Source organism: Panthera uncia (genome assembly GCF_023721935.1).
Source record: "Panthera uncia isolate 11264 chromosome B3 unlocalized genomic scaffold, Puncia_PCG_1.0 HiC_scaffold_2, whole genome shotgun sequence".
In the NCBI taxonomy this organism is placed as follows: Eukaryota; Metazoa; Chordata; class Mammalia; order Carnivora; family Felidae; genus Panthera; species Panthera uncia.
Window position 1 is genome coordinate 5,526,958 of NW_026057583.1, and position 6,000 is coordinate 5,532,957.

Below are 6,000 nucleotides of genomic sequence, written 5' to 3' on the forward strand. Positions count from 1 at the left end.
GTATTGAGTCCCAGGTGGTTCTCACTGTTTGTAGCGGGAATCCCGTCTGACGAGGGAGGCAGAGCTGGGTGTCACCAGCACCACTTGACCAATTCAGGCACAAGAGCCAAGAGGTCAGATTCCTAGATTCTAACCGCCCGGAAGAGAAGGAAACCCGGGATGTTTTGTGAGAGGTCCAAGACGCCCCAGGTCTTGCGAATTCGGGACGGAAGTAGCCGGTTTGAGCCTGTGGGCTGCTTCATGACAACATCGGGGGAAGGCAGTGGCCCGGGGACCCTGTGAAGGCAGAAGTGGGGCCCCGACAGCTGCAGCAGGGAGCCCTGGGTGGACGGAGGGGGTGCAAAGCCCTCAGAACCTCCGGCCCCCCGAGCGGCACCGGCGGTTGGTGCTGTCGTTACGGACCCCGGGGGCATCTGTGGCTCTGAGAATATACGCGGAACACGCAGAATATTGATCACACCGGATGCTTTGTCTCCCAGCCCTGATGGAGCCGCCCGGAGCGTGCGACCCGCGTGAAGGCTAGTTGCACTGTCTCAGAACTGTCTTGGCCACCGTCGCGGATGGAGGGATGCGAGAAACGGAGGACAGTGAGGGGTTCATTCATTCCGGACGGGGGGGCTGGCCCCAAACAGTCAAGCGGTGTTTGTCCTGCGGGGCCAGTGAGTCACGGTGCAGGTGGCCTTCGGATAAGTTCCCTCGAGTCGGTTTCCGTTGCTCATGAGAGCGGAGCCCGGCGTGAACTGCCTTCGCACTCAGTCCCCCCGGCACCGGCTCGCCCTTGACCCAGGGAGGTTTCGGGGTCTCTCCGGTCTGGAGTTGCTTACGGCGAGCCCTTGCCTAGGTCAGGCGCTTTATTTATATTTTGTTCTCTCCCCATGAATCAAGAACGGTGTCTTTACGGGCGCCTGGGTGGCTCAGTGGGTTAAGCATCCTACTTCAGCTCAGGTCATGATCTCACGGTCCGTGAGTTCGAGCCCCGCGTCGGGCTCTGTGCTGACAGCTCAGAGCCTGGCGCCTGCTTCCGATTCTGGGTCTCCCTCTCTCTCTCTGCCCCTCCCCCACTCGTCCTCTGTCTCTCTCTGTCTCTCAAAGGTAAATAAATGTAAGGGAAAAAAAAGAACAGTGTCTTTATTTTTTAATCCATTTGGCTAACACCCATTGAGCTCTTGCCATGTGTCAGATACCGCGAGGGGCTTTGGAGAACAGGCGTCAAATGCTGAGCCCTCAAGACGCCCACAGCTGGAGGCACGCTGACTCATGCACAAAACTCGCCGTATGCAGGGTCGAATGTGCTCACGTCTCAGGGGACACGGATAAACGTGTGCAGGTCAGAGGAGAGGCGTTACTTCTGGTCGCAAGCAGTCCGGCAAAGGTCCCCGGAGAGGATAGCACACGCACTGGGTCTCTAAGGAGGCAGCGTGGGGGGTGGGGGGGCGGTGGCAGTGACGACGGTGTGAGCCGTGGCGGGAACATGACCTACGTCTTCTGGTGTGGGGTGCGCGGAGGCCACAGCGGGAGACACTGCAGGCCCTGGGAGCCTCGAGAGCCAGATTAGGGACCTGCACTTCAACTTCTAGCCTTGAAGGAGGAACCAATGCAATTTTCTGAGCAACAGAGTGCCAGAATTGGCTACATGAGTCCCATTAGGTGTAAATTGAGTGAAATCACTGGTCCGTAGACCAATCTGGTGCTTTTCTCATCAGCGATGCTGGCTTCCGGGGAGGTCGGCATTAACGGCGGAGGGAATTTCTGACACCGGGGCTGAGGCGAGCCGTGCAAATGCACCGTGCCGGGCACGTAGCAGGTGCTCGATGGCATCGCATTCCCAAACGCTTCCTTCTGGTCTTTACAGGAAGCGGCTGAGGAAGCGCACACGTGTTCTGGACGGGGACAGGACAGCGTGGCGGTTGGGAAGGAGCATCCCTTCGGTTTCCAGCAGATTCCTGGGTTTCGATCCCGCCTTATGGCTTACTGCCTAGGTGGCCTCGGGCAGGTGGCTTAACATCTCTGATGCTTCATCTGGGAAATGGGATTATTTGAGTGTTAGGGACACTGATGCAAAGGGTTCAGCACGTGCCTGCTGCACACACAGCGTCAAATACATAAGACCTGCTACTAAAAACAAGCCCGGGTCTTCCCAGTAGTACCATTCCCTGGCTTTTGTCCGTAGAGCGGCGAGAAGAAAGGGGAGACTCTGTCAGCCACCTTGGCTCCCTTAGAGCATTTTCAGATCTCCGTCACTCAGGCACGAAGGGGCCAACGGGAATCCGTGGCACTGGACTCTGCCGGAGGCCAGCGTTCCGTGTTCTTGCTGCCCCTGCTGTGTAGACACTCAAGGTGACCTGAAATCAGGAGAGCCGCCCTGACTTTTCCATGCACAGGTGCTGGTGTCTCTCCTGGACCTTAGACAACCCTTCTTGGAAGAGGGAGGAGGTTGGCCTGGATCAGCAGAACCTCAGTTCTTGTTACTATTAATTTTGGCAATGGAGGTCGCTTCCTCTCTGCTGGGACGCGGCGGCCCATCTGTACACGAGGGGACAGCGGGGGCTCCGGCCAGGACACTGCCGGGTGCTGGAGCAGGTGCACGGTCCTCCCGCCCACCCGCGGACCCTCAGCCCAGCTTATGGCGTCCCTCCCCCATGCTTCCCGTTCTCGTCCTCGGTTCCACGGCATAAACTTGAGCCAAGCTGTCGCACACACAGCCCTCCTCACCAGTGCGGCCTCTGTGGGGAATTTCAAAAGTCTAGTTTGAACGTCAAAAGCCGAGAACTGGCTTTTCTCCCTCTTTGTGGTTCGGCTTTGATCTGCTTTTCTTTCTTTTTTTTTTTTTTTTTTTTTTTTTTGATCTGCTTTTCTAGACGTAGTGAGGCCAGACGACTCCACCTGCTGCCCGGGATGGGCGGTGGGTGGGGGACGTCACCGGGGGACAGAGGATGATGAAATCGCCCCCAGCACGTAGCTGCTGGCCAGGGGCTGGCAGAGGTGATGGAAATGTGGATTCTGCACTTGAAAGGTCTCCTCTCGTCAAGCTTCCTGTGCATCAGCCCTTGTCCCAGAAAGGAAGGGTGCCACCCGTGACGGGCTGAACTGTGTCACCCCGAAGAGACGCTGCAGTCCTAACGCCCCAGGGCCTCTGAAGGAGAGCTTCCTTGGAAATCGGGTCATTGCGGATGTACTTGTGTAGGACGTGGTCACCCAGAGCAGCGCTGGCCCTTAATCTGGACTGACTCATGTCCTCACGGAAAGGGGAGATTTGGACACCAGGGCACGCGAGGGGGGATGCCCCGGGGTGACAGATGTGGAGACGAAGCTGGGCTCACCTGGGCTGCCGGTGGCCCCAGAGCCCGAGGGAAAGCGGGGAGCAGCTTGAGTTCAGGTGTCTGGCCTCCAGATCCGCGAGACAAGAGATTCCCCTCATCGTAAACAAACACGCTCCTCTCCCTCCTTCCCTCCGGGCCCTGCTTCCGGCTCAGGATCTCACCTGAGCTCTGGGCCCGGCTCCCGCCCCTTCTCAGACACCTCCCTTCACCCCATCTCAGGATGGCGCTTCCAGAAGGAGAGGTCTGCATGTGTGGACCTTGCCCCACCCCGTTCACCTTGAACCCCCGAGCCCGGCTTTTGTGTCCACTGCTTCGAAATGCTGCTCACGGCTGTCCCCGCTGGCGCCCTGGTTACAAACCCTGTGGCGGCCTTTCTGGACCTGCCTGGATCGTGCTGATCTGTCTCCTTGAAATGCTTTTGTTTTGAACGGAACTCTCGTGGTTTCCTTCTTTACCTCTGCGTACTTTCTTTGGTTTTCTTTTACAAGTTGAGGGTTTCTCTTCCTCCGCTCTCCACATCAGTACATTCTGTGATCTCCCTGAACGTCCCCCAAAGTCTAGGCGACGCCGCCTCTAAACTTGGATCCTGGGGCTCCAAACCAGAGAAGGCGGCCTCAACAAGATGGCCAGCCGGGGTGGGGTGAGGTTAGCCTCCGTCTTCGAGGTCCTCAGCAGAGTCCAGAGGGCAGGTGCTGGAACTGTCCATCACCAAGGTCACGGTCCAGTGATCCCTCTGTCCATCCGGCCACAGTGCCGCTCACCGACTGTTTGATCAATGCATCTTGCTCATGGAACAGCATCAATGGGAAAGGAAGGTAGGTACGCAGTGATGAGCAACATGAGGCAGAGATGTCCACGCCTCCCGTTTGGTGGCCGGCGGTGTAGGAGAGGCCCAGGTGGCTTGAAAGATGTTCAGAGTGACTATGGCTGGGGCTTTGTCCTCGACTTCCCCCTTGTCCACACACCAGCACACCTGCAGGAGCACACCTGGCCCAGTCCACACCCTCGTGGCTTCATCCATCGCCTGTGGCCCCCAGCGTCAACATCCAGTTGACATTTGCTCGTCGGACGAAGAGTCTCATGGTCCAACAAGCCTGGGCACCGAGAGCTTTGGCGGGTCTCTGGTGCGGGACCTCTCGGAGCCGTCGATGCGCCATGGTGTTGTGGGAGGCTCTCTGTCACAGAATACGGTGTTCTCAGATTCGTTTGCTCGGAGCGTCTCTCTTTTTAAGGCACAAGGATTCGTGTCTTGTGGAAAACGAATTCCAGCCCAGACTGGTCTTCTGGGACTTGCTCTAAAACGTCTGTGTAGATTCCCCCCCTAGAATGGTCTCCAGAAACCTCAAAGTACACGTGTTGGAAACCAGAGTCCCTGTCCTCCAGCGTCCGACGCCGGAGCCTGGAGCCGGCACCCCTCCCTCCCCCCCTCCCCTCTCCCCTCCTCCCTGTCTAATCCAGCCACGCAATCTAAGTAATAGTTTCCGACTCTCTCTCCTGGGTTCGCACGTTAGCTCAGTTTGTCATCTCTCGCCTGGACAATTCCGGTGGCTTCTGAGTGATCTCCCTGCTTCCAGACTCCCCTTTCTCAAGTCTGTCTGCCAGCCCTACATCATTACGCCCCTTCCAGAAGGAGGAGCAAGTCCTCATCTGCCGGAGACCTTTCCCTTCCAGGAGAGGCTGCCGCCTCGGGGCTCACGCCTGCACCCGTGACCCTCGTCTGTCCCCCGGCACGGGCTGCAACCTGGCCACCTGAAGCAGTCCTCACTCGCGCCTCGGCCGTTCTGAACGCCGTGCCCTTCCCTCCCGCACGAGGCATTTCACCCTTGCCCCTTCACTCACCCGCCTCTCGAGATGCAGCCACAGGGGCCGGGGAGGCTCTGCTGCTGGCATCCTGCCCGGCTCAGGTGTGGGTGCCGCTCCCCGTCCTTGCCCTTGGCACTGACCCCGGGCAGGAGCGACCACACAGCATTACTCATGTTCGTCTCCAGATCGACTTTGAGCCCCTGGAAATCAGGGGCCACGTCTCAGGTTTCCTTTGTCGCCTGCAGGCTGGCGCCCGTGAGGGAGTCAGGCAGGGGCGCCGTCACCACTCTGCAGGTGCGACAACTCGGGGTGGACCGCCGCTGCTGACTCTCACCTTCCAAAACCGCGTCTCCTGAATTGTACGTAGAAGGACAGCATGCCCACTGAGCTTAGGGCATGTGGGTATTTGCCACAACCTGACCCAGCTGAACCCCCTTTAACGGCCCAGGAGAGTCGCCGCTCGCCATTTACTCAGACACGTGCCAGACTCTTGCTTCTGCTGGAGGAGTTCACCGGGGCGGGCGTGGGCTGGCGACACTGTGAAATCGTGTTCGTGCGAAGGAAACCATTCTGATGTATTTCAACCCAGGAGCTGGATCTTCAGGGATCTGAATCGTGATTTATGGCACTCGGTGCAGCTCGACAAACCTTCTATCAGGTGCCCCCTTTGCATCACGTGCTGACCCTTGGTGGGGGTCGGGTGACCAGAAAGGGCTGGGACGTGGCTCCCTCCCTCGGACGCTCACCATCTAACAGGGCGCAGAAACGACAAGCCAGCACGGACACTGGACGGAAGGGGGCGCGCGGAGAGGAGAGTTCTGGGAACCTGTCTGAAGGTTCTGCGTCGTACGGGGTAACACGTGGGGGAGTCAGGGGT